This window comes from Leopardus geoffroyi, chromosome C1 (genome assembly GCF_018350155.1).
Source record: "Leopardus geoffroyi isolate Oge1 chromosome C1, O.geoffroyi_Oge1_pat1.0, whole genome shotgun sequence".
NCBI classification, from domain to species: domain Eukaryota; kingdom Metazoa; phylum Chordata; class Mammalia; order Carnivora; family Felidae; genus Leopardus; species Leopardus geoffroyi.
In genome coordinates, this window is record NC_059328.1 from 152,250,075 (window position 1) to 152,276,034 (window position 25,960).

Sequence of the window (25,960 nt, forward strand, 5' to 3'; positions counted from 1 at the left end):
TTAGTGAGTTCAAGCTCCACATTGGGCTCTGTGCTGTCAGCTCAGAGCCTGGAGCCTGCTTCAGATTCTGTGTCTCCCTCTCTCTCTGCCCTTTGCCTGCTCGTACTCTGTCTCTTTCTCTTTTAAAAATAAACATTAAAATTTTTTTTTTTAAATGACAATCTTAAAGAAAGCTAGAAGTTGTGTGTTCCACAACCAGAGTAGTAATCCTATTTACATCTGCTTTATTGTTATTGGATTAGGTAAGTTGAGGTCTTACTACTAACAAAATACTAAGTTAAGAAAAGCAAGTGACATTAGTAAATTCAATGTTTCACATTTTAAGGGATATGTTCTAATTACATTGACTAAAATAAAGAATTCTATTTTTAATTTTCATAAGTTATTCATCAGAAATGAGTTGTTATAAAAGAAATATAAAAAGAAATATTAGCTTTTTTATTCAGTAGACTTCAAGAGACTGATAAAATTTTATATATCTTCCTCTCAAAATATATAAAAATATCAATAGTATTTGAACTAAAGAGGAGGCTAATCTTGGGGTGCTTGGGTGGTTCACTTGGTTGAGCACCTAACTCTTGATTTCGGTTTAGGTCATGATCCAAGGGTCATGGGATTGAGCCCTGCATCAGGCAAGAATGGAGCCTGTTTAAGATTCTCTCTCTCTCTCTCTCTCTCTCTCTCTCTCTCTCACTCTCTCTCTCTCTGTCCCTATCCTCTACCAGCAATTTCTCTCTCTCTCTAAAATTAAAAAAAAAAAAAAAAAGAGGAAGCTAATCTTATTTAGAAAAATAACCATAAGAGGTAAAATGACTTACCAAGATCAGTTTTAATAAGTCATAGGTTCAAATATAAACGATGCAGGAGCAATGGCCTTGCCTATTTGTTTGTTGCTATACCCAGAGTCTAGGAGAAGTCCTGGGATATATTAGAGTCCTCACAAATGCCTATTGTTGAAGTGACACTTATCCGGCTTCAGTCTCCTTTCTTTGACATCTGAGGAAAATCTCATCTCTGTTGCTTTCATTTGAAACTATTAACTAAACTAAATCAAAACACTTAAGGACTTGTTTTCAAGAGCAATTTAATTTAACTTATACAGAAAGTATGTCTAAAGTGTCATTTGCTCTTAGGTAATGCAAATTCAAAAACAAATACCAACTAATCCTTTAGCTAAATAATCACAAAATTTAAAGTAATAGGACTTGAAACTATGACTTTCTTTAAAAGTCCAAGTTAGTCATCAACACATAAGCAGTGGTAAAATTAGGTCCTGTTTACATTGTGCTGTTATTTTCTTTCCACCATTTGGGAGAGTATGAAGAAAAAAAAAAATCTCTTCGTTTAAGAATATTTTTCTATGTTTAATTTTAGTAGTGTCTTTTTTTTATTTTTAGATTATTATTTTTTATTTGAATCTGTAAAGCTGTTAGAAAATATGGAATGAATTACTGAGGTAATCATCTGCTGTTTTACCATTTCCTTCTGGTACTAGCTAAAATTAAAATGGGAATATCAGTGTTTAGATTTTAAATGTTAGGGACGATTGAAAGAAAGGCTTCCAGACAAACCTCTCAACAAGTATTGAACAGGCAGGTGATTTTAGTGACTTAGACTTCAGGTTCCCCAATTAGTCTATTTAACGCATTTTTCCTTTCTAAAAGTGCTGTCTTGAGGGTAATAGTGATGAAATGATACAGTTTTATTGCTAGAATTTAAATCTGTCAAGAAATAGAAAACAAAATACAATCTCCCTGAAATGACTATAGACTTACTTCGCCGTCATCTCCCCCGACCCCACCAAAATGTATATTCCGGGAAGCTTTTGATCACAAAAATACCAAAATTCCTAAATAAAGGAACTGCCATGCAGAGATGATTATTTCTGCAGAGCTCAAAAACATGCTACAAAGAATGATGTGAAAGTATTCACCTCCCCCCCGCACCCCGACACCATGTTCTGAAAGAACATGGTATCAGACCGTAGATTTCTCACAAGGTAATAAGCACAGCACACATTTCTACTATAAGTAAATAGCAGCCAAAGACCTTGTTTGTTGGGACAACTGTCAAGTTATATGGTTTCTCCAAAATTTAGCACCTATCAGACACACTGCCATCAAGTGCTATGTTTTCATACACTCCACCATTTAATCCACGATTCTGCACCATGCACTTCTGAGGTGACCTTAATCTCAATGAGCTCACTGTACCTGGACAGAATCAAAGCTAGAGTGAATACAGTGAGTAAGACTGGAGATTATATATGCAGACCTGGTCTGTTAACGCCAGGGAAAAAAAGGACGAGAATCTATTCTCTGTTTCCATGAAACCAACTGTGCCTGGAACATAGTAAGAGCTAAGTAAATATTTGTTGAATAAACAAATGGATATTTAATGAGTTTGTTCTAGGAAATATGAGATATTGAAAATTTGAGATTAGGTAAAGTCAGGAAATCACATATAGATATTATTGTCAGGTTTAAACTTTAGCAATAAAGCTACATCATTTCATCAGTAATCTTCAAGATTGTACTTTTATCACTGGAGAGGACAATCTCCTGAGCTCCTGGGCAATCATTAAAGATTGGTTAGTATCCAGTGTAAGCAGCAAGGTTATAATGGTATTGAAGAATATATTATGTTTAAACAAACAGAAAAAAAATACTTTTTTTATAACCATCAGTCTTAAAATGTTGAGGAAATTCTTTAGCTTTAGGTAGTAATTTGGTTTCTGTAGTTGTGTTAATGCTATAGACATGAAAATACATGCCATCAGCTCTGATAAAGCATTAAATTTGGAAGGAATTATTCCCTATACCAAAGGCTTTATTATTGAATCCTCTTATAGATTCATCCTGTATACTTAAAATGTGAATCAATTTACAGAAGTTGCAATAACTGAAAGCAAACAAACAATAAAAACTCTATTGCTCTTTAACTAAATTTTGAACTGTCACGATACACTATGCATGGGAGGAAATTTAAGAATACCATTATGAACTCATTTTGAGATCAAAGAAATATAAAGGAAGAACAGTGATTTATTTAAGGAAGAAAAGGATGACATAAAGAATATTTAAATATAGTGTAATAGATCGATCCAATAAAAGTTTCTTGATGAATGACCTGAGAAGTTTTTGCCTTTTTAAGAAAGGAGACACACTTTCCCACCCTTTCCCAAATAGGTACATAATGATTGGGTCTCTGCTTCTTTTACCTCCAGGAGCAACAGTCATTTGTTTGGGAAAACTTAGATCTCTGAAGAGATTATTAAATCGTATTTATCTACATAATAAAATGAATAGAGAAATTGAGACTCCTGAATACAAAGGGAAGTTGCCTATCCAGATAAGTGACTTGGATTGCTTTTTCTATTAATGGTGGTGATCAACAACCTAGTCTCACACACAGGTCATAGAAAGTGGCACATCCCTGAGGAGGAGGAGTTGCATGGATGTTACTGCAATCTAGGGAGAAATGTCCAGCACAGCATTGAGAGAGTGAATGTGATAAGAGAAATGCCATCTTTTAAGTAGATCTCTAAGGTAAGTCAAGGTACATCTTCAGTGGTGACCACAATGAATTAATCAATCAAGTCTTCTCAATCTATTGGACAATGTAAGCCCTAGACCTCTACAAATTAAAAATAATAAAGATTAAAATGATTGTTTTTGAACTTATCACTGACATGGGTTGGAATGAAGTTGCAACCAGGTTTAATTGGATTAAGGACCAAATATAAGGAAGAAAGAAGGAAAGGAAGAAAAGAAAAAAGGAGTAAGACACAGAAAGAAGGAAGGAGGAAGGGCAGAGGAAGAAGAGAAGAGGGAAGAAAAACAGAGAAAGGTAAACTTTTAGAATTCTTAAAACCAGAGACGCTCAAACAATTTAAACTTGTTACAAGTGTGTCAGTAATTACTTTCTAGATAATAATGGCTATTTGTTTCCCAAATTCCTTCTCAACATTGCTACAAATATTGTCAAATTATGCTTCAGAGTCTCACCTATTAATACATTGAAAAGATACAAAACCCTGAAGAATGAGTATGTGATAACTTTGTGCATAATGTGATAATAATGTACAGGCATACCTTGGAGATACTGTATATTTGGTTCCAGAACACTGCAAAAAAGCAAATACAGTATTGCAATAAAGCAAGTCACATAGTTTTGTTTTGTTTTTGGTTTCCTATTGTATATATAAAAGTTATATTTATACTACCCTCTAAGTCTAAGTGTGCAATAATAGCATTATGCCTAAAAAACTAAAGTACACAGCTTAATTTAAAAATCCTTTATCGCTAAAAAAATGCTAACCATCATCTGAGCTTCCAGCAAGTCATAATCTTTTTTGCTGGTGTTGGATTGACGTTAATGTCTGCTAACTGATGAGCATGGTAGTTACTGAAGGTTGGGTGACTGGGCCAATTTCTTAAAATAAGACAACAATGATGTCTGCCACGTTGATTCTTCCTTTCAGAAACAATTTCTCTGGTGGCATGTGATGGTGTTTGATTTTTTTTTTACCCGTTTTACCCATAGTGGAACTTTCAAATTGGAGTCAATTTTCTCAAACATCGCCACTGCTTTAGCAACTAAGTTTTGTAATATTTTAAATCATGTGTTTTGGTTTCCACAATCTTTACAAAATCTTCACCAGGGGTCGATTCTATCTCAAGAAGCCACTGTCTTTGCTCATCAATACGAAACAACTCCTCATCCATTCAAGTTTTATCATGAGTTTGAAGCCATACAGTCCCATCTTCAGGCCCCACTTCTAATTGTAGTTATCTTGCTATGTCTACCACATCCACAGTTACTTCCTCCACTGAAGTCTTGAGCCTTTCAAAGTCATCTGTGAGGGTTGGAATCAGCTTCTTCCAAAATGCTGTTAATGCTGATATGTTGGCATCTTGCAATGAATCATGAATGGTCTTAATGGCATCTAGAATGGTGAATCCATTTCAGGACATTTTCAATTTACTTTGCCAAGATCCAACAGAGGAATTGCTATTTATGGCAGCTATAGCCTTATGAAATGTATTTCTTGGATAATAAGACTCGAAAGTCAAAATTACCCCCTTGAATTCTGCACTGCATAATGAATATTGTGTAGTAGGCATGAAAATAACATTAATCTCATATATCTCCATCAGAGCTCTTGAATGACCAGGTGCATTGCCAATTAACAGTAATAATTTGAAAGAAATCTTTTTTTTCTGAGAAATAGTTTTCAACAGTAGCCTTAAAATATTTAATAAACCATGTTATAAACAGATGTGCCATCATCCTGGCTTTATTGTTCCATCTAGAGCACAGGCAGAATTCATTTAGTATAACTTTTTTTTTTTTTTGAGAATGAAAGCAAATGCAAATTGGGGAGGGACAGAGAGACAGGGAGAGAAAGAATCTTAAGTGGGCTCCATGCTGAGCATGGAGTCTGTCATGGGGCTCAATCTTACCACATCATGATCTGAGCCGAAATCAAGAGTCGGATGCTTAACTGACTGAGCCACCCAGGTGCCCTGCATTTGGTATAATTCTTAAGCACCCTAGGATTTTCAAAATGGTAAATGAGCATTGGCTTCAACTTAAAGTCATGTGCTTCATCACCCCCTAACAAGAGAATCAGCCTATCCTTTGAAGCTTTGAAGTCAGGTCTTGACTTCTCCTCTCTAGCTATGAACGTCCTAGATGGGATCTTCTTCCAGTAGATGGCATCTTCTTCTACCCCGAAAATTTGTTGTCTAGTGTAGCCACCTTCTTTAATTCTCTTAGCTAGATCTTCTGGATAACTTGCTGCAGCTTCTACATCAGTGCTTACTGCTTCACCTTGCACTTTTGTTATGATGGCTTCTTTCCTTAAACCTCATGAAACAACCTCTGCTCGCTTCAAACTTCCTTCTGCACCTTCCTCTCCTCTCTTAGCTTTCATAGAATCAAAGTGAGTTAGAGCCTTACTCTGAATTAGGCTTTGGCCTAAGAGAATGTGGTGGCTCGTCTGATCCTCTATCCAGAACGCTAAAACTTCCTCCAGACCAGCAATAAGGTTATTTTGCTTTCTTCTCATTTGTTTGCTGGAGCAGCCCTTTTGATTTCCTTTAAGACCTTTTCCTTTGCATTTACAACTTGGCTAACGCTTTAAACAGACTCAGGAGGTCTGGTTTTCAACATGCCTTCCTCACTCAGCTTAATCATTTCTAGAATTTGATTTCAAGTAAGAAATGTGCAACTTTTCCTTTCACTTGAACCCTTACAGGCCAGGGTTATTAACTGGCCTAGTTGCCGTATTGTTTTGTCCCAGGAAATAGGGAAGCCCAAGGAAAGAGAGAGAGAGGGGGGATGGCCAGTTAATGAAACAGCCAGAATAAGCACAACATGCATCAATTAAGTTTGCCATCCTATACGAGTACATTTCATGGTGTCAAAACAATTATAATAGTAACCTCAAGGCTCCCTGACCATAGGTCACCATAACAAATATAATCGTAATAAAAAAAATTAATATTGTGAGAATTATCAAAATGTGAGACAAAGACAAAATGAGCAAATGCTATTGGAGAAATGGTACTGATAGACTGCTCTATGGGATTGCCACAAACCTTCAATTTGTAAAAAATGCAACATCTGAAAGTGCAATAAAGCAAAGTACAATAAAATGAGGTATGCCCGTAGCTTATGGGGAAAGTGTCGTAATACATTCACGATGTTAACTAATTGTGCAGCATGCAGCAGATAATTTCTTAATGCTGTAAATACAGCTTATGATGATAGAAAATTTATATAACAATTCCCTGACATAGTTGAGAAATATGATGTATTTCAGTGAGAATCTAAAGTAGGGGCTTCTGATCTTTTTCAGTATAAGAACAACTTTACATAATTTTAAACATGTCTCAAGTTTGCACATAATACTTTATTATGACATATACTGATTAAAGATACAATTAGTGCCCTGAACCATTATTCAGTAGTTGATTTAAATTTTTATCAATCTCAACAACTTCTCCTTATATTAGAATTACATGTGTGCAAGACATTTTTTTATTGAATCTTCAGCTAATGCTTATTTCTTTTATGGATTTTTCATAATTCTGCAAGCCCGTAAGGTCTGTGATCCTTAGGATGGAAAGGTATAATCATTTAGTCATGATTAAAAGGGAAAAATATTATAAATTTTGATTTTAGGCTAAGTTATTAAGATCCCTTCATTAGTCCTCTAAATGCTATCTTTTGAGTCATATACTAGTATTCTTAATGTGATCAAAAGTAGTGAATCACTTGTCTTTCAAACCTAATTGCACCAGAAATGGTAAGTATTTGGGATGCGTATGAATACGTTCAGCTTCAATTTTTTTTCACTGCATTTATTTCATTACAGCATCTGCTGAACAAGGATTTTCCTTTTAGATATATACTCTATTGAATGCATAAACACAGTCATTTTGAACAACTCACTTAAAATGTCTCTAGATACGCATGCTAATAAAACTTCCTTAAATCAGCACAAAGTATTATTTTCCAATTACAAACAAAACATTATTTATATGTAGAGCAGCAGGTAATTATAATTTAGATATCATTATAGTTGCTTGGCCGTGATTTCTAAGTTTATGAGTGTTTTGTAAAAGTTTCCTACGTAAGAATCACATCGCTACATTACAGCAAACCTAAGCTTGTTTTTCCTATTCTATAAAACTGACCAAACAATGATCTTTGGCCACATAATATCTATCTAATCTATCTGTGTCTGTATTTTCTTCAACTACCTTTTTTTAATGTTTTATTTATTTATTTTCAGAGAGAGAGCAAGGGAGGGTCAGAGAGAGAGAGAGAGAGAGAGAGAGAGAGAGAGGGAGAGAGAGAATTCCAAGGAGACTGCACTGTCAGCACAGAGCCTGATGTGGGGCTTGAACTCACAAAGTGTGAGATCATGACCTGAGCTGAAACCAAGAGTCAGATGCTTAACCAACTGAGTCACCCAGGGGCCCCACTTCAACTACTTTTGTACCTATGTTTACATTGATATCTACATCAGGGATTCAGTTAGAGACCCACTCAAGCAAGCTTAAATGAAGAGAGACTTTTTGTAAGCATAAGATAGATACTGCAGATATCTACATGTGGCGAACATCTATTTCTTTATCTGCTTGGCATTCTTCCCTTCTTTTTCTGTGAAAATGTCCCTCCCCTTCTGACTTCAAAGTTGTAGTTCCAAAGTCCCCATATTCTTTTTTTTTTTTTTTTTTTTTTTTTTTTTTTTAATTTTTTTTTTTTTTTTTTAACGTTTATTTATTTTTGAGACAGAGAGACAGAGCATGAACGGGGGAGGAGCAGAGAGAGAGGGAGACACAGAATCAGAAGCAGGCTCCAGGCTCTGAGCCATCCGCCCAAAGCCCAACGCGGGGCTCGAACTCATGGACCGTGAGATCGTGACCTGAGCTGAAGTCGGACGCTTAACCGACTGAGCCACCCAGGCGCCCCCAAAGTCCCCATATTCTTATAGTCTAAACACATGACCATACTTAGGATAATTAGGAACAATCTCAAGCTGTTTTCAAACTAGAACGTACAGAACAGAGACTGTTTCTATCAGGCAACAGCACTATGAGAAGTGAGTCCCCAAAGGCAAAATATCTGTTACAACAACTATAACAACAGCTGATATTTGTTGAGTTCAGACACTGCAAGTACTAAGCACTTTAAATGTTTTACAATCCTATCTTTAGTCACCACATTACATAAGTGAGCAAACTATAACTTGGAGTTGTTAACCAAGCCTTAGTGCGTGTGAGGGATGGTATGGTATTTGAAGTCAGGCAGTCTGATCTTAATCTGGTAAGATATTTTTTAAGTTTATTTATTTTGAGGGAGTGGGCCAGAGAGAGCAGGAGACGGGCAGAGAGAGAGGGAGAGACAGAATCCCAAGTAGGCTCCATGCTGTCAGTGAGGAGCCCGATGCAGGGCTCGAACTCGTGAACTGTGAGATCATGATCTAAGCGGAGGTCAAGGTTCCATCGCTTAACCGACTGAGCCACCCAGGCACCCCAGTCTGGTAAGTTTTAACAGTACCTTCCCCTCCTGCCCCTGACAATGGTGTGAGAATGTGATGTACCTCACACAGGAGTTAGTCAAGAGTATCTGGTATATTTGAGTCTGTGGCTCCAGTTGTTTCTCAGTTATGGGTACATGAGTGGTCCAGCCTCTGCCCTTTCTATTGTTTGTTTAATTATTCCTTTAATTCTGACAGAAACTCTCATTCTTCCAGTAAGTCTCAGCTGCCTCCCCCCAACGCCTGCCCCAACCTAGTTTGAATTGGTTGCTGATACTCCAAGGAAAGGAAACAGTAAAGGTGAGTCCCTCAGAGATGGACAGAGGATTTGGGAAACCAAGATCCAGGGTTGCTCTTTCTCTCCCAAGGGGCAACAAGTCTCCATTCTTTCCCCATCCTCTCTATTCTTTAGATCTCCTGCCCCCCCCCCCCGCCCCCGGTCCCTCTGTCTCTCAGCCTGGCTTCACTCATCTATACATTTTACTTTCAATGGCCAAGACTTTTATTTTTCCCTCAGGTTTTTTTTCCCTTTTTTTCCCTATATACTATATATCTCCTTTTATTACTATTTATTTTTCATGACCTGAGCTGAGGTCAAACACTTAACCAGCTAAGCCACCAGACGCCCCTACAATTCCTTTTAAATGGATCATGAAATAACATATACATGAATGAGTCCTTGTTTTAACATCTGGGCAGCAAATAACTTAAGCTAATGAAGCTCATGTTGGAAGGGATAATGCCTAGGACAGGGGTAAGAGTAGGAAGTGTGAGAGCAGTGAGAAGAAAAGGAGTAGTTTTTAGATTTGTTCTGGTCTACTCAGCAGAGGAAGAATCAACAAAGACCATGGTACAGATTGGAGGCCTCTTCTCAATCCTAGTGGTATTGTGCACATCACTCATTTAGAACTCATTCTAACGTGTCAAGTGTTTTTTGATACGTTATTAAAGTTTGGGCTCCTTTAAGAAATTCTGAAGAAAGTTGGCTGGAGCCATGAGAATTGGATTTTAGTCATACTATCTCTGTGCCCCAAACTCATTGTTTATATAATAAGTATCTTAACTCCTGGCCTTTCTACTTTAGAAAATCCATGAGACATGAAATTATATAATTAATGTGAATATCTGTGGAAAAACTGTAAAGATATAGTTAAACATGGGAAATATGTGTTTTAAATTTATTTATTTATTTTGAGAGAGAGAGGGAGCAGGTGTCAGTGTGTGGGGGGTTGGGGGCGGGGGAGAGACAGAGAGGGAGAGAGAATCCCAAGCAGTCTCCATGCCATCAGCACAGATCCCGATGAGGGGCTCGAACTCACAAACTTCAAGATCAAGACTGAGCCGAAATCAAGAGTCAGGCATTTAACTGACTGAGACTTCCAGGCACCCCATGAGACATGAGACATGATTCTCAACCTGTGTTTTATTCAGAATAAGCAGTCAATATATTCTATACAATTAAGAAACTATTATTTCAGCAGTTCATTCAATGTGACTAAAAGAAGACTCAGCCACTAAAATAACAGATTCATTATGACATCTTGAAAGCATTTTATTATATGATAGATAGACTAGAGATGATAAGATCCATCACTGTTACTATAATTCTTCCTCTGTCCAATATATTTTCCACCCTTCAAAGTGTAGTTCAGGAAAGATGTCACAAAATCCCCTGCAAATGATGCATTTCTTTTAACTGCTATAACTTTGTCTGAATTATACAAACTGACTATCATAAAGGAATGTACACTCTTTTAAGACAGCAACCATAGTTCACTGAGCACTATTCTGAGTAACTCAATAAACACTAAAAGTACTATTTCTGAGTCATTTCCAATCACTGAACTGGTCAGCATCTTTAAGGCAAAGTCTTGCATCTATATTCACTCTTACATCAATTACCACTGTGCCATTTTGCATCCCATTTATGATAAGCCAAGTAGATACAATTGTTCATTGCAAATAGCATCTGCTCAGCATCCCTTCAACATTATTGACTTTCATTATTTAAAACTGCACATTATTCACTGCAAGTTACACAGTATGTTTCTCATTTCTATCACTATGCTGATACTTAAAATGATCAGAAAAAAATTCCCAAATTGGTAGAGTATAAAGTGGTCAGAGCATGATGCCTTAGCAAATAGTAAATGTCTGAGTGAACTGAACAGGAGAAAGAAAGGAGGGACTAGGGATTGGTTAATAGAGAAGAATGGCCAGGGGACATAGAGAGTGCTACAAGTTTTGTCGGAGTTAGGTTGATCACCTGGTGGAAAATTAACTTGAAAGAAAGCATTTACAGCCGGAGTGTTTTATACTGCTTGTATATATTGGTTCCTTCATTCATTACATATTTATCTAGTACCTACTGTGTGATGACTACTAGAGTAGCCTCTGTGGATAAAATTTATTGTTTTTGTTCTTAATTGGACGCATCTTTAAACAGTGCAGCAAGTACATAATGGATCAAGGAGAGCATAATGAAGGTGCTTTAGGGTTTAGGTGTGTATGGAAGGAGGGGGGCAGTTCTCCACCTGAAGCAAAGATTTTATACCAGTAGACGGTGTTTGTAAACTTCTTTCTAGTATTTTTCTTTCTAAACACTTGCCTTTTCCTTTGTTTATATTTTCCACATCAGAAGTGGGTAAATATTTTTCAAATAATGTATTACTATGACTAAAAATTTCCTTAAGGTTTCATGTGAATCTCAAGCCAGAAAAGTGTAAGGCAGGAACTGGGAAATCTACAGGCAGTATGCTGTCTTGGAAAATTGCATATTATAAAAGAAAAATATCAACATCTACAATAACCAGTGATGCTTTCATTTTATGACTGGTATGACTATAAAAATTCAAGGCACAAGGTAGCAATATTTTACATAAGTACTAATAATGAAATCCTTTATAAGGGAATATCTTTCTTCACATATTGTCCTTAATAGCATCTTATAACTAGACAACATATTGTATTTTCTTCTGCAATTATCTAAATATTGATAAAGTTGATAAAAACTAGTATAAGCCAGCAAGATAATTCTAAGGTATCATTAGAAACTGATTAAAATTGAAAATGATACCTAAATGCTTTCAAAAATGCATGAAACAGACTGATTGATCCACTTAAATTACATGCAGGCATAAATAATCACCACTCTACAAATTACCACAAGAACAATGGCTAGAACAGAATTGACAGGGATAAGCCATTGACTTGGATATTAGATACCTAGAAAAAAAATCTATTTATAAATCATTTTTCCAAAACTAAAGGCATTTACCCAAAGTAAATGTAAAAAATCTCTAAGCAGATACGGTTTCAAATTTAAATTTATTTTCTAAAATTCATGATATTTTAGTATGTTATGAAGCATCATGTATAAGTTTACTCCAGCCAAAATAAATTTATGTTAAATAGGCAAGGCGAGCCTAGCCAACATATTTTGGTTAGCGAACATAATTTTTTAAAGCTGCTATATTTTTAAATTGTTAGACATATATAACCATATAAACATCAAATAGAGCCATAAAAGGAAGTTCAAAAAATATTAAAATGTCATAATGCTAACATGAATATTTACAGGGATTTTATTTTGGTCGATGTGACTAGGAAAAGGATATGAAAGGAGGAAAGATAATACAGGCGAGCAGAAAGTAGACTAGTTTGCTACTAATGCCAACATTCAACAACAAACTTACTCCTCAGAGGGTAAGAAGGAGGAAGAGAAAGAAACCTAAATAGGACTGAATTCAAAGTACTGGAAGAGGAATATTAACAGAACTAATTTGAAAGAACAGGCAATTCACAAATTGAAGGTTGACTACCAAGAGATATAAAAGTATATGAATATGAATGTTGATAGATTAATCAAAACAAAACTTTGCAGGCCATTAAAACTGAAATAAAATGATTAGAATCTTAATTATTTGGGACAGGTTTTCTGAAGCTGGGTTCAATTTTTATAAACTATGCCTGTATTTTCTACCCTATGGAGAAACACAACAATCTTGAGCAACTAGTGCCCCCCATCTACTTCTGAAATCAAAACTCTCTTATCTATCAATTTCATAGCAACTGTGCAATCAGGTTCCAATCAGATTCCATTCAGCCATGCCAGGTTTGGCTTATGGGTATGGATATGTGGTGGGGGGAAAACTGGAGAGATGAAAGAGACATTATTACTTTCTCAAGTAGAGAATGGGAAAGGCCAGTAGTATTCTTTAAAGAAGAAAGAGCAAACAAGTACTTCGGAAGTGTCAATTTCTGCAGCCTCTTCATAAGCTTCATTGGCCAGGAGCAAGTCCTCCAGCTCTTCTTGCAAAGTGTAAAAAGCAAGCTAAACCATTCCCTCTGCCTGCCCCTCACGCCCCGCCCACACGTGGTCCAATCATCAATCACCATTTCTGCCCAAGGGCAGTCTGCACTGGTGCAAAAAAGGAAAACCAGGAGGGGTGAAGAGGAGGGATTGGTTAAAGAGAGAGCTTCCCCGGAGTTCTATGGTTGCTATAGTAACAGCTTCTTTTGTTTATACATACTCAGAACAGCTGCTTCCTTTGGGTTTCTGGTGGCAGGGATATTATAAAGGTAACTGACAGGGGAAGAAGCGCCACTCTGACCACGGAATGGTTAACATAGTGAGATTATTCTTATTTAACTGGGCTTAACTTTATATTTGGGTTAAATGGGGGTTTCGAATGTTGGCAACCAGATGTTTTAAAAGATGAATTCCACCAAAGAAAGAACTAGGTGCGCTAGGACCTGCAAAATGTCTTATGCTAATCTGAACAAGACATCCACTCTCTTGTGCCTTTAAAACTCAAAACTCTCCATTCTCTTTTTACCTGGTGTGCAAGCTCCCTGGGAGGTATTTTTCTTCTGTGGAAATACGCACAAATTTCTGTTCACCTTTCTAAGTCCTAATTAATTCCTCTAATTAGAGCTTTTTCTGGGTGCAACCATTTACAAAAGTGAACTGCTGCTTAAAAACAAATTTAATGAATTCTTGCAAACAATATTCATTGAATTAACAGTCCTGCTGTCCACATACTGCTATTACAACTAGCCTATTAAGGCCTTCTATAGATCTTGGTAAAGAAGGGCCATCTCCAAAGGAAAGGTAGAGATAAATATGGAACAAATGAGGTATCTATCTAAGTAATATGAACAAATACGGTTTTATTTTAAGGAAGATACCCTACCAACATATGTAAAGATGTATATGTGCATGTGTACATGTGTGTATTTATATGCGTGTGTGTGTGTGTGTGTGTGTGTATGGAATGAAGTAGAAACCCAATGGGTTAAAAATATTGAAGCAGGATATTAAAAATTGCATCTGCTAGTTGAGTAGTCAAATTTTGTAAACACAAAAACTTAAGATGCAAATAAGCAAAACAGGAGGAACAGATGTCCTTATAAACAAATTAATATTGTACATAGGTGTACTATCGTGTTTCTGATCCTTTGGGATTTTGCAAAAGTGCAATATGAAAGCAAAACGATGCTCCTGTTTTTTAATTAAAATTTATTCATCATTTGCCTAACAAAGGCTTTTAAACTTTGAATTGTTAGTAAAGTCCATGAAATATTTGGTTGGTTTCATTTGCCAATCTCAGGTATTCAGAGGTGGTACATCTTAAGCCCCAGTTGTTGCAATTTGATTACATATTTGCTTGAGAATTGTCATTACAATCTAGTCATTTTATCTCTACACAGCATAAAATCTGAGTGAACAGACTGATTCAAAATGGGAAGAAATCTAAAGAACAGTAAAAATGTTTATTTAATTAAATATAGAATTCTTGAATATTGCTATTGGATCTTGTATGTATATTTATTTGACTTATTTAATAATGGTATTTTAGAATCCAAAGACTATAAATTTCAATTCATTATAAATTACTAAAGATGAGATTTGAGTCCAAAGGCAAGCACAAGAATTCCAATTTCTCTGCTTTCTGACACCTTCATTCGGGGAAAATGGCTTAACCTCTTTAAGTAACAGTCTCAAAAACTACCAAACAATGGTACTAACACCTTTGAGGTATGTTTTTGAGAGAATCAATTAAGATACGGCAAAATCACATGGTCTGAAACTATAAATATCCTATGATACTGCTCTAATAATAAATATTATTATGAGAAAGTATCCAGTTTTTATTATTTTTCATCTCACAAATTTTCACTTTTACTCTCTTCTCAAGTCTTGTATATTACAATATGGTGATGACATTCAAATCTCTTAACTTAGTCAAATTTTCTTCCAAACTCCAGACCTGAATTTTCCAAAGGTGAGGTCAAATGTCATTGCTGTATGAAGTTTTCCTCAATTCCTTCCCCCATATTAAGGGAGACCTACGTGGTCCTTTCGTACTTACGTTTGGCTTTATGCCATTTTTCATGTTTGTGTATTTCTGATTGTCTTGAGAGATTTCTAGACATATTATTTATTCAATTTAGTGTTCACTCTAGCAACTATTAAAATGAAGTTTAATGTGGAAGCTATTTTAAATGATTATAATTTCTACAAATGTAAACAGTTTTCAGATAACTATGTATAACTTCTGATCTATCAATAAAGGAAGTCTAGAAGTGGTTTAGATTTTTTTTAATCTTTTGTCTGTATGTTCAGAATGTTTCATTTGAGTATTTAATGGATAGCTTTAAAATTATTTGTATAATTCTATGTAGTTTACAAAGAAAACTATTGCTGGAATATACCCAATGAGTAGTTTTGGCTCTTAAAAACAAATGTGCAAGGAAGAACAGGTTTTGAGGACAGCTGATGCTCGAGACTAAGGTATCTATCTGAGGACCCTGTTAAGTGGCCAGTTGAAGACGATAAGCCTACAAGTGGAGGTACAGAAGTATAAAGGGAAGAACCTGTATCCACAATAACATGGTTGAGCTGCTGAATTGTCAACTCTGGATCTGTTCTACCTATAAAAACTTTGTGTTACATAAAACAATGAATCCCTTGTTGTATAAGCCCCTCATAAACAGGTTTTCTGTTACTCTTGGCCAAAGACATCATAAAGAATGGCACAGGAATTCAGAGAAATGAGGTGATAATAGACCATGAGATCCCAGGGAAAGAAAGGGGAAATTAAGAGAATAGAGTCACAGTGACTTTCAAATTCTTATGAGCGAGGCTATACTTCTTTTGATTAGTCATTAATTTCCCTTTAATCTTTAAAATATATCCCTATTTTATTTGAGTTAGTAAATAGATTTCAGGTTCTTGAATCCAAACAATCCCTAAAAAAGAAAACACATTTTATCACATTCAGTCATCATAACAAATAACTCTATAGGTAAAATACGAATATATCCTCCATTTCATTTTTACTTTAAAAAAAAAAATTAAATGGGAGACACAAAATCCAAAGCAGGCTCCAGGCTCTGAGCTGTCAGCAAAGAGCCCACCATGGGGCTCGAACTCAGGAACCATGAGATCATGACCTGAGCCAAAGTCGGACACTTAACCGACTGAGTCACCCAAGTGCCCCAATATTCCCTCCATTTTAGAGATGAGAAAACTGAGAATTGCAAAGTTCAATGCCAGTAAACACAGGAAAGTCTGAACTTGAACCCAAGCTATTCTTTTTCACCATACTTTGTCCTTCCATTGCATTCATTTTATTGCCTCATTATACTCTTCACAACTTCTCCAGTAACATCAATTGTATTACCTCTTGGCTTCACAAAAATGAAATCTTTTTTAACCTTTATCCTTTCTTTGTTCTAATTCATGCAGTATAGTATAGTTTCTCCTTTTCAAGTATTTATTAAATGTATCTTCCTTTTCCCCACTTTCCATCGGCCACAAATGTTATTAAAGGCAAGTGAGTACCAGAGCAGCCAGCTCAGATATAGCTGGAGACACATCAATCTGTTTCAAACCTAATATCCTCAAAGCCCTATTTCAATCACATAGAATCAATAGTGGAGGCCAATTAGGACTATAATTAAACTAAATACGACCTTATCGTTTACATCTCCAGTGTTTTGCCTCCCCTTTCTTTCTCCTAATTTAACAAATTCAATGCATTAAATATTCATTGTGTGTGTGTCAAAGTGAAAGATACTGTCCTTGTCTTTGAGCCGCTTATACAGTGGAGGAGAAAGACACATATACAGCTCAGACAAGAAAACCACCAGTTTCCATTCTTCCCATACACAGGGAAAATGGATCCCCACACCGCTAGCTTCATCACCTCCTTGAAGCTTTGCACCTATTTTTTTTCCTGGTAGCCAATTGTCATCAAGTTTTACCTTAACTGGATCAGTTCCTCAATCATTATAGTGACTTTTACCTACATTTATACACAACTGTACTTGGTGAATTCTTCTACCGTATCAGAATTCTTCCTAGAGCAAATAAAAATAGCTATACTTTCTTAAATTAAATGATAAATTTGTAACAGTCGAAGGATAGAGATTGTCTGTCCTCCAGTATCAAAAAAAGAGAGTCCTTGAAAGGAGACAACATATCTTGCTAAAAATAAAAATAAATATGCATGTCAAATCAATATTTCCCATATCCTAAACTGGGAATTTCTGAATCTATAATACTCACAAATTTTGACAAAAATTTATAGACATCTCCCTGAACTTTCATTAATTTATTCAATATACATGTATTAAATAGGTATTTTAGATACAAAGACAAGAAACGAGTTACCAGGCTTCCAGGAATTTATAACCTTGTAAAACAAATAATTCTTCTCATACCAAGGGAAGATTTCTAAATAAATTCTTAGTGGACACTAGCTTCTGTTTTCTCTGGGTCCCCTAATCTAGTAACTCACAAGAGCAAGTTTAATCTGACAGTTTTCAATGGTCAAAAAACTATTATATAGTTCAGTCAGTATGAAACTAAAAGCTCCTTGAATATTGCAGTTACAAAAAAAGTATCATTCTAAATAATTCCAGTATGTCTTTACAAGGAGCAGTAACACTTTTAGGAGTTGTGTCCTACCAACATGAACTAAAGGTTTTGTCAAACGACAGTGAAAAAAGGGGGAGTGTGAATTGTGTTAACTTATGACTCAGAAATAAAATGAAACAGAAAGCACACAGAGAAACAAACATAAATAAAAACCTCCTAAATCAAAACCAGAAACAGAAAGGGTAGAAATGAATCTTTTTATACATTTGAGATCATTCTTCATATTGGAGCTAGAATTACACTTTATCAGAATCAGTATTATCACAAGACAATACTTAGGATCCATCAATTCTGATTATCAGCATTTTATAGATGTTTAAAACTTTATTACTAACCATTCAGTTTTTAATGACAAAATTGATTTGCAGTGAAATGCCTTTCGTTAAAAACATAGTAGGGAAGAACAGGGTTTTTTTCCTCCTTAGAAAAAAAGCTGAAGTTTATACTACACGGCTACCTACTCAAAGAATTTCATCTTGGGAAAAGGCTTATCTAAGTGGTGGTATTTGCCGCTGTTCTACAACACTTACCCTGCAGGTAAGGTGGGAAACATCAAGTGTCTTTTAACTTGGAGCCCTAAGATTTAGTGCCTCACGTACCACAAGCAAGGCTGTTCCCAAGATGGAATTGGCAAGTGGATGCTCCAGACTCGTCTGTAGTGAGAAGTCAAGTTGTAAGAAGATTCCTTTAAACACAAACCTAATAGAATATTGCCCTCATACCAACCTGTTTATCATAGAAAACTTGGAATACGAAAATATATTGAAAAAATTATGTATAATTCTACCAGCCTGAGATGAATGCTACAAATATTTTGGTGTCTCTTCGAGTCTCCTCATTTGTGAATGTGCACATGTCTATTTACGTATAGCTTTAGAGTAATTTTTGTAAACATTATTTCAATGGTATTTAACAATGATAACTGATTTTTGTAAACATCATTTTAATAGTAGCATAAGATTTCATATGTATGATATCTAACTTAACATTTTCTCATTTTTGAACATTAACTTATCACCAGGCTTGACTGATATAACAGTGATAAACAGCACTGTACAGAAATTTATGCCACTCTTGAAATAATTTTCTTAACATATAATCTTTGAAAGATAAATTAATGAATATTTTAAAGACTTTAATGCATATCATCACATTCTCTGCTAGAAATACACTGCTCTCCTACTTTGTGTCCTCTACATCAGGGAGCATTACCGTTTTTTTAAAATATACTAGTTTAACTAAAAAAGAAAATCTGTGTTGGTTTTTTCTTTGATTAATAGTAAGTCTAATGTCACTTTGAGCTGTCTTGTACTTTTTATTTCATTGTCCTTGTATTTTACATAATGTTTTGAGTTTTTGAGATTACATTGTCATTAGGACTTGCTCTTTGTTGCGCAGAAGGCTTTCCTCTTATTGTCTACTATGCTTTCCTTTCTACTCACGTATTATCCTTTGAGAAGTCATTGAAAATTTGTGGTTCTGAGCTATAGAACAGAAATTGACTAAAAATGGTTTCTACAACAAGAATAGCTTTCCCACTGAGTAATCAAATGGTATAAATAAAATGGCTATTAAAAGGAAAAAGATTGATAAAGAGAAAGGAAAAAAAAGAGAGTATAAGATACCGAACCAGGGAGAAGAAAAGTAGAAAACATTTTTAGGAACAAAATGCTTATTGTTTTTGTTTATTCATTGAATTTGAAAGAGAGAGTGTGTGTGTGAGCTGGAGAGGGGTAGAGAGAAGGAGAGAGAGAGAGAGAGAGAGAGAGAGAGAGAGAGAGAATCCCAAACAGGGTCCACACTGCCAGCAGAGCCCAATATAAGGCTCAAACTAACAAACTGTGAGATCATGACCAGAGCAGAACTCTTGAGTCGGATGCTTAACCAACTGAGCCACCCAGGGGCCCCTGTTTACACTTTTTAAGCCATCAATATTGCATACCAGTCAACTCGAACTTCTTGGTGTCTGTTCATTTGTTGTTATACAACTCCATTCTCTATTTTTTTAATTTTTTTTTTATTTAAAAAAAAATTTTTTTTTCAGCGTTTATTTATTTTTGGGACAGAGAGAGACAGAGCATGAACGGGGGAGGGGCAGAGAGAGAGGGAGACACAGAATCGGAAACAGGCTCCAGGCTCCGAGCCATCAGCCCAGAGCCCGACGCGGGGCTCGAACTCACGGACAGCGAGATTGTGACCTGGCTGAAGTCGGGCGCTTAACCGACTGCTCCACCCAGGCGCCCCTCTATTTTTTTTAAACTACTACTGGTATAAGTTAGTGGTGTAAGTTAACATACACTTACATTGTACTGTCAGAAATAAACTGTAGATTGAAGCTGGTTTAGAATGGAGGTCAGGATTGTGGATACGAGAGTCAAGGGCCCAGGCACGGACTTGGGCATATCCCCGAACAATTATTTAGGTTCTCCGTGCCTGATTTTACCATAAGACTGTTGTGAAGACGACAGAGTGAACACATGGAATGTACATCAAACAACGCCTAGCGAATGATAAATACTTGATACATACTGGCTGTCAATGATTAGTAAAGCTGAGATCTTAGTAAAATAAGGTATGAATTTAGTGTTATCATTTATTTATTCAGCAGACATTTATTGAACATACACTACTCTCCAGACCCTGTGAGAAGTGCTAGGAAAATAACTGATACTTTCTTAATGAACCTGCTCATATGTCCTCTGGAGGAGGTTTACTATAGGCATCACATGAACACAACCCACATGCACAAACTCATATCTAGGGAGGCCAATCCACTGATTAACACAAATGATCTGAGCCAAACCAGCTCCTCTCTGGGAAGTGTAATTAAAATAATGAAAGACTGACCCAATTATCTTTGCATGAAGAGTTGAGAGATATAATAAAAGATATATTGATTTAAAGACTGAATTTAGGACCAAGTACAAGTGAAAAATGCTGGTAGGAGGGGTGAGGAGAGAGAGAACGAGAGGCAGAGGAAATAGAGGAAGAGAGAAAAGAAAGAGAAGACCGTGGAGTTGCAGAGGGCAGATCAGGAAAGAGAAGAGAAAGATGACAGGACAGGAGACCATGGAGCCTCTGAACGAGAGTTGTCCAGGATTTAACAGTTCCTCATTTCCTTTCCATGGGATGTGGATGATACATTCGTAATATATGCCATAATATTTCACTTCATACTATTGGGTGACAATGAGATTGGCTCTCATATCCTCATCGTATCTGTTACTGTTTCACTCTCATTTCTACTTGAGATATCAAGGTGGGGTTTTGTTTCTCATTCGTCGAAGAGCTAAAACTAAAGCAGTGCATAGTAGAGAAACATGAAGTAACTTGCTAATTTGGGAAAAGTATGGATGTGGGATCAGCTATTCTGCAAGAAGTTTTCTCTATGAACTCTCCCCTTCTGACAGTTACTATTTTCTTTCTGTCTCTCCCTGTTCTCAATGCTCTGTTGTTGGAACTGGATTGGTCCTTGGAGTCCAATGTCCACCTGCCATCCCAGGCTCCATACATACAGGCTGAGTGAGTTATCATATAAGCGGGTCCCGGAATCTTTAAGATTATTCTGCTGTTCACTAAACAAGTATCACTGCTAGAGTACTCTCTTCCGGTGGCATAGGAAGTGGGAGACTGAATGTTGAACTTGAGACTAATCTCTGTTGCATACGTTATATAAGCTAAGCATTATGTTAAGTACTTTATGTACACTTACTATATTATCTCGTTTTATTGTCCAGCAATCTTGTGAGGTTTGTATCATCATTTTGTAATGAAGAAAACTGACACTTATGAAAGTGCAACTTTCCAATGACCCTAAGGCCAGTAGCAGAGCCAAGATTTTTAATCAGAGCGAAGACACATGGCCCTGAGCAAATTCACAGCAGGATGTCATAGGGAAAATGGTACCAGGTACTTTATTTTGGTCCCTTGTGTGAAACAAGGGAGACTAGTCGCATAAATTGAATTAACACCAATTGCATTATCCTGCTGAATACAATACTGAGTTGAAGCAGATTTTAAAACACGAGTTTTCTAAGACTGGTTATTGTCATTTGTTAAAATTTTAAAAAGACTCACTTTGGCCTACATACTGATCCTTTTTGGTAGGCATTAGGTAAATGAATCATTAAACACAAATCCAATGTGTGCACTAAGAAAGATTTGAAGTAAAGAGTTTGGCAGTAAGCCTAACCTACTGCGAATTGCTTAAAAGAATAAACCAAAATGCATGAGAGACAGCAATGTACATGTACAGCAAGACTCCATGCTCAGTGAGCCACCAGAATCCCCATCAAGGTGAAATCATGCCGCAAGGTAAATCATGTTTGCATGAGAGCTAAAAGATTAACAATTAAATAAATACCAAAGTCAGTGGTGTGGTAAAACATCAGAACGCAGAACCACTGAAAATACATGAAGCGTAAGAGGATACATGTCAAAAGAGACACAAAAGAGAAGATTAACAAAAAGTAACATTTTCAGGGAAACCTGGTATCAAAATAGATGGGAATAAACACTGCTTTGCTTTGCTTCAGAATAACCTCAGGCATTCAGCCTTCTTTCTACCCTTCTAGTCACATATGGCTAATTGTAGGAAAGAGTTCTAAGAACAGACTAATGGTATGAGTAAGCATTTACCCCCTGCTCTTAATGTTTCCAGCAGAGGAACTTTTGGTAGCTTGACACTCTTGGCCTTTCGCCTTCTCTTAAGAAGCAATGCTTAAGATTGAACTTAACAAAAAAGTATTATAAGGTCCATTTATTTGCCAGCTAAGCCAAACTTGCCAGATCTGGTTTTCATTGGTAACAAAACTGACCCAGCCATTTGACTCCTGCATCTAGTCTAAGTCTCCATTAGTTTCTCAATCAGGTAGAAAAGAAAAGGTATACTTTTTTCTTTCCTAAAGTTCAATAGCTAAGACTGATTATAGGGGTGTGGGTATAATATCTTATAATATCTTATAAATCTTTAAACTGTACATTATGACCACTCATGTATGTATAAAACCTATCCATTGACAACTACTATAAAAAGGTTGTTTGCGGGGCGCCTGGGTGGCTCAGTTAAGCAGGTGACTTTTGGTTTCCACTCAGGTTATGATCTCACAGTCATGAGTTCAAGCCCCGCATCAGACTCTGCGATCACAGCACAGAGCAGGTTGGACCCTCTACCTCCCTCTCTCTGCCTCTCCCCTGTTCACACACACACAACTTCTCTCTCTCAAGAATAAATAAATATTTAAAAAAAAATTTAAGTTGTTTGCTTTATTTAATTTTGATTTTGGTATTTGATTTGTAGGTACTATGTAAAAAGGATATAGAATGACCAGTGAGGATTAAAAAGGGCAAAGAGAGGAAAACAATCCTCTGGAGGAATTCTTGGGTGAGTAGGTAGGTGGCCGTGTCAATCTCATTATGCCCTGGGATGGCTGTAGAAAGACAAATGGTGAGGGTGAAGCATTTATTAAAAATAAAAATAAATGTGAAGTTGAAATACTAAGTTTTCAGATGAGAATAATCTGATCATATCCTATAATTCCATTAAAATTATACCAATTTCAACAAATAATTCTCTAATGCTAATGAATCATTTAAATTTATTCTTCAATGCCAAGGAAATTGATGTTATACTAGAAAGTTTCCTACTTGGGCATGTACATGACAAATTGTCTATTAAAGAAGTATTAAAAAAAAGATGACTGAATACGAAGAAGAAAAGGCCAAAGTCAAGCAAAGGGTTCACTTTTGACACAAATGAAAATGAAATCTAATGTAATGCAATACTTGCTATGACAGCCTAATTTCCATAGTATTTTGAAATATAATAACTTTGTGGACAATAACAATAGCTTAATATTACTACAATTAGGTAATATGTCCCAATCCCAATGCTAACTGCAAGGCTTCTCAATTAGAACTCACCAAAATGCATCATTTTCCTTATGCTGGATAAGGAAACAGGATGGAAAAGGTCATTTTGTCAGTGTCACATGGTACAGTTGGGAGAGCTGGGACTCCAACCCAGGTCTCTCAGATCTCAAGCCTGTGACCTCTGCGCTATGCCACATTTAATGCCTTACACATTTCTAAAATAAATTTCTCCATCTTTTCTTCTACTGTTTTCCTTTCTCAATTCCCCATTTCTGCACTCATTCACCTGACTCCTCTGGATCAGCCTTGATGGAGTCCCACAACTGCATTCCATCAGCCCCCAAGTCTACATCTACCCTCTCCTGCCTGTCCCACCCTGGGAGGTTCCCATCACTTCTTTCCTGCAACAGCAGCAGAAGCGCCCATACATTCATACTGCACGAACAACCTTGTTAATCTTGTTTACACATATATCATTGTTTTTTAAATGTTTATATTTGAGAGACACAGAGAGGGAGTGTGAGCGGGGGAGGGGCAGAGAGCGAGAGGGCAGAGGATCTGAAGTGGGCTCTGTGCTGACAGCAGAAAGCCCAATGCAAGGCTCGAAATCACAAACCGTGAGATCATGACCTGAGCCGAAGTTGGACGCTTAACTGCCTGAGCCACCCGGGCACTCCTATATATATGTGTGTGTGTGTGTGTGTATACATACATACATATATATATTTATATATATATATATATATATATATATGTATACACACCATTATTAATTATATATATGGTATATATAATACCATATATAATGGTATATATAATACCATTATTATGTTCCACATAATCCATTTCATTTTGCTAACAACTTTCAACAACCTTTTTTCCCTATAAGGAAAGGCAAACTATGAAGGATAGTTTTTTTTTCTGTAAAGGGTCAACCAGGAAATATTTTAGGCTATATGAATCACATGGTCTCTTGCAACTGTTCAACTCAGTTAATACAGTGCAAAAGCAGCCAGATGACAATTTGTCAATGTGAGCCACAGACTCACATAAGTGAGTGTGGTCCTATTCCAATAAAATTACACTTAGGGGGCGCCTGGGTGGCTCAGTCGGTTAAGCGTCCGACTTCAGCTCAGGTCACGATCTCGCGGTCCGTGAGTTCGAGCCCCGCGTGGGGCTCTGGGCTGATGGCTCAGAGCCTGGAGCCTGCTTCAGATTCTGTGTCTCCCTCTCTCTCTGCCCCTCCCCCGTTCATGCTCTGTCTCTCTCTGTCCCAAAAATAAAATAAACGTTAAAAAAAAAATTAAAAAAAAATTACACTTAGGAAAACAAGACAATGGGCCAGATTTGGCTCACAGAGTATATAGTTTATCAGCTCCTGGTACAGGGTAAAATAAAAATAAGAACTTTCACTTGTTCTTCATGGCCTTTATAAATTAATAAAGTAAAGTAAATACTGTTAATGAAACATTTAATTCAGCACGTCAAATTGCTACGGGAAAGGCCTACTTCATAGCCTTTCTTTCATGGTCAAATGTCATGAAAGAATTTTGTACACAAAATATTCACTTTTCCCTGTTCTAACCACCACCCTTCATTACATTCTGCAGCCTTGCTTCTTTCACCCCCACTAATGTTGGTGACACTAAGAGTTTTATAGTTAGAACTGAGTTCATATACCAGCTTATTAGCTATTTGACCTTGGGTAATATATTTAACATCTTTGATTCTAGGTCTTTTCATCTGTAAAATGAGTATAGTAATAATATTGCTATCATGAAGACTGAGGTAAACAGTCACATAAAATGTAAAATAACATAGCCACATATATACATTGCAGATGATAATGAATGTTACCCCCCTTTTCTTCCCCCTCGCTCAAGTCACCATTAACAAATCTAATCCACAGCTTATGGGCTTTTTTAAACTTGATTCTTCTGATTTGACGATGTCGATCACTCTTTCTTGGAAAGCTTCCAAGAGCACCTGCTATCACTCTGACTGCTCTTTCTCAGTCCTTTTGGCCGGCTCTCTTTTCTCGGCTTAGCTATCTATATAACCTCCGCCCAAAGTGGGCTTTCTCTTGA

At 36.4% G+C, this 25,960-nt stretch overlaps 1 protein-coding gene and 1 long non-coding RNA gene across 9 annotated transcripts in view; one reads left to right on the forward strand and one right to left on the reverse strand.

Annotated features, from left to right (window-relative positions):
• The window catches only part of KCNH7 (potassium voltage-gated channel subfamily H member 7), a 486,826-nt gene that overhangs the window by 400,991 nt on the left and 59,875 nt on the right, over positions 1 to 25,960 (reverse strand). The window lies entirely within an intron of this gene.
• The window catches only part of LOC123598995, a 70,211-nt gene continuing 57,167 nt past the window's right edge, over positions 12,917 to 25,960 (forward strand). The window contains exons 1-2 of one of the 3 annotated variants that reach the window (XR_006712916.1): positions 12,917 to 13,636; positions 23,302 to 23,385. This is a non-coding gene — a long non-coding RNA (uncharacterized LOC123598995). Of the gene's footprint in view, positions 13,687 to 23,301; positions 23,386 to 25,960 lie in introns of all 3 variants that reach the window. The other 2 variants (XR_006712918.1, XR_006712917.1) reach the window with 2 other exon arrangements.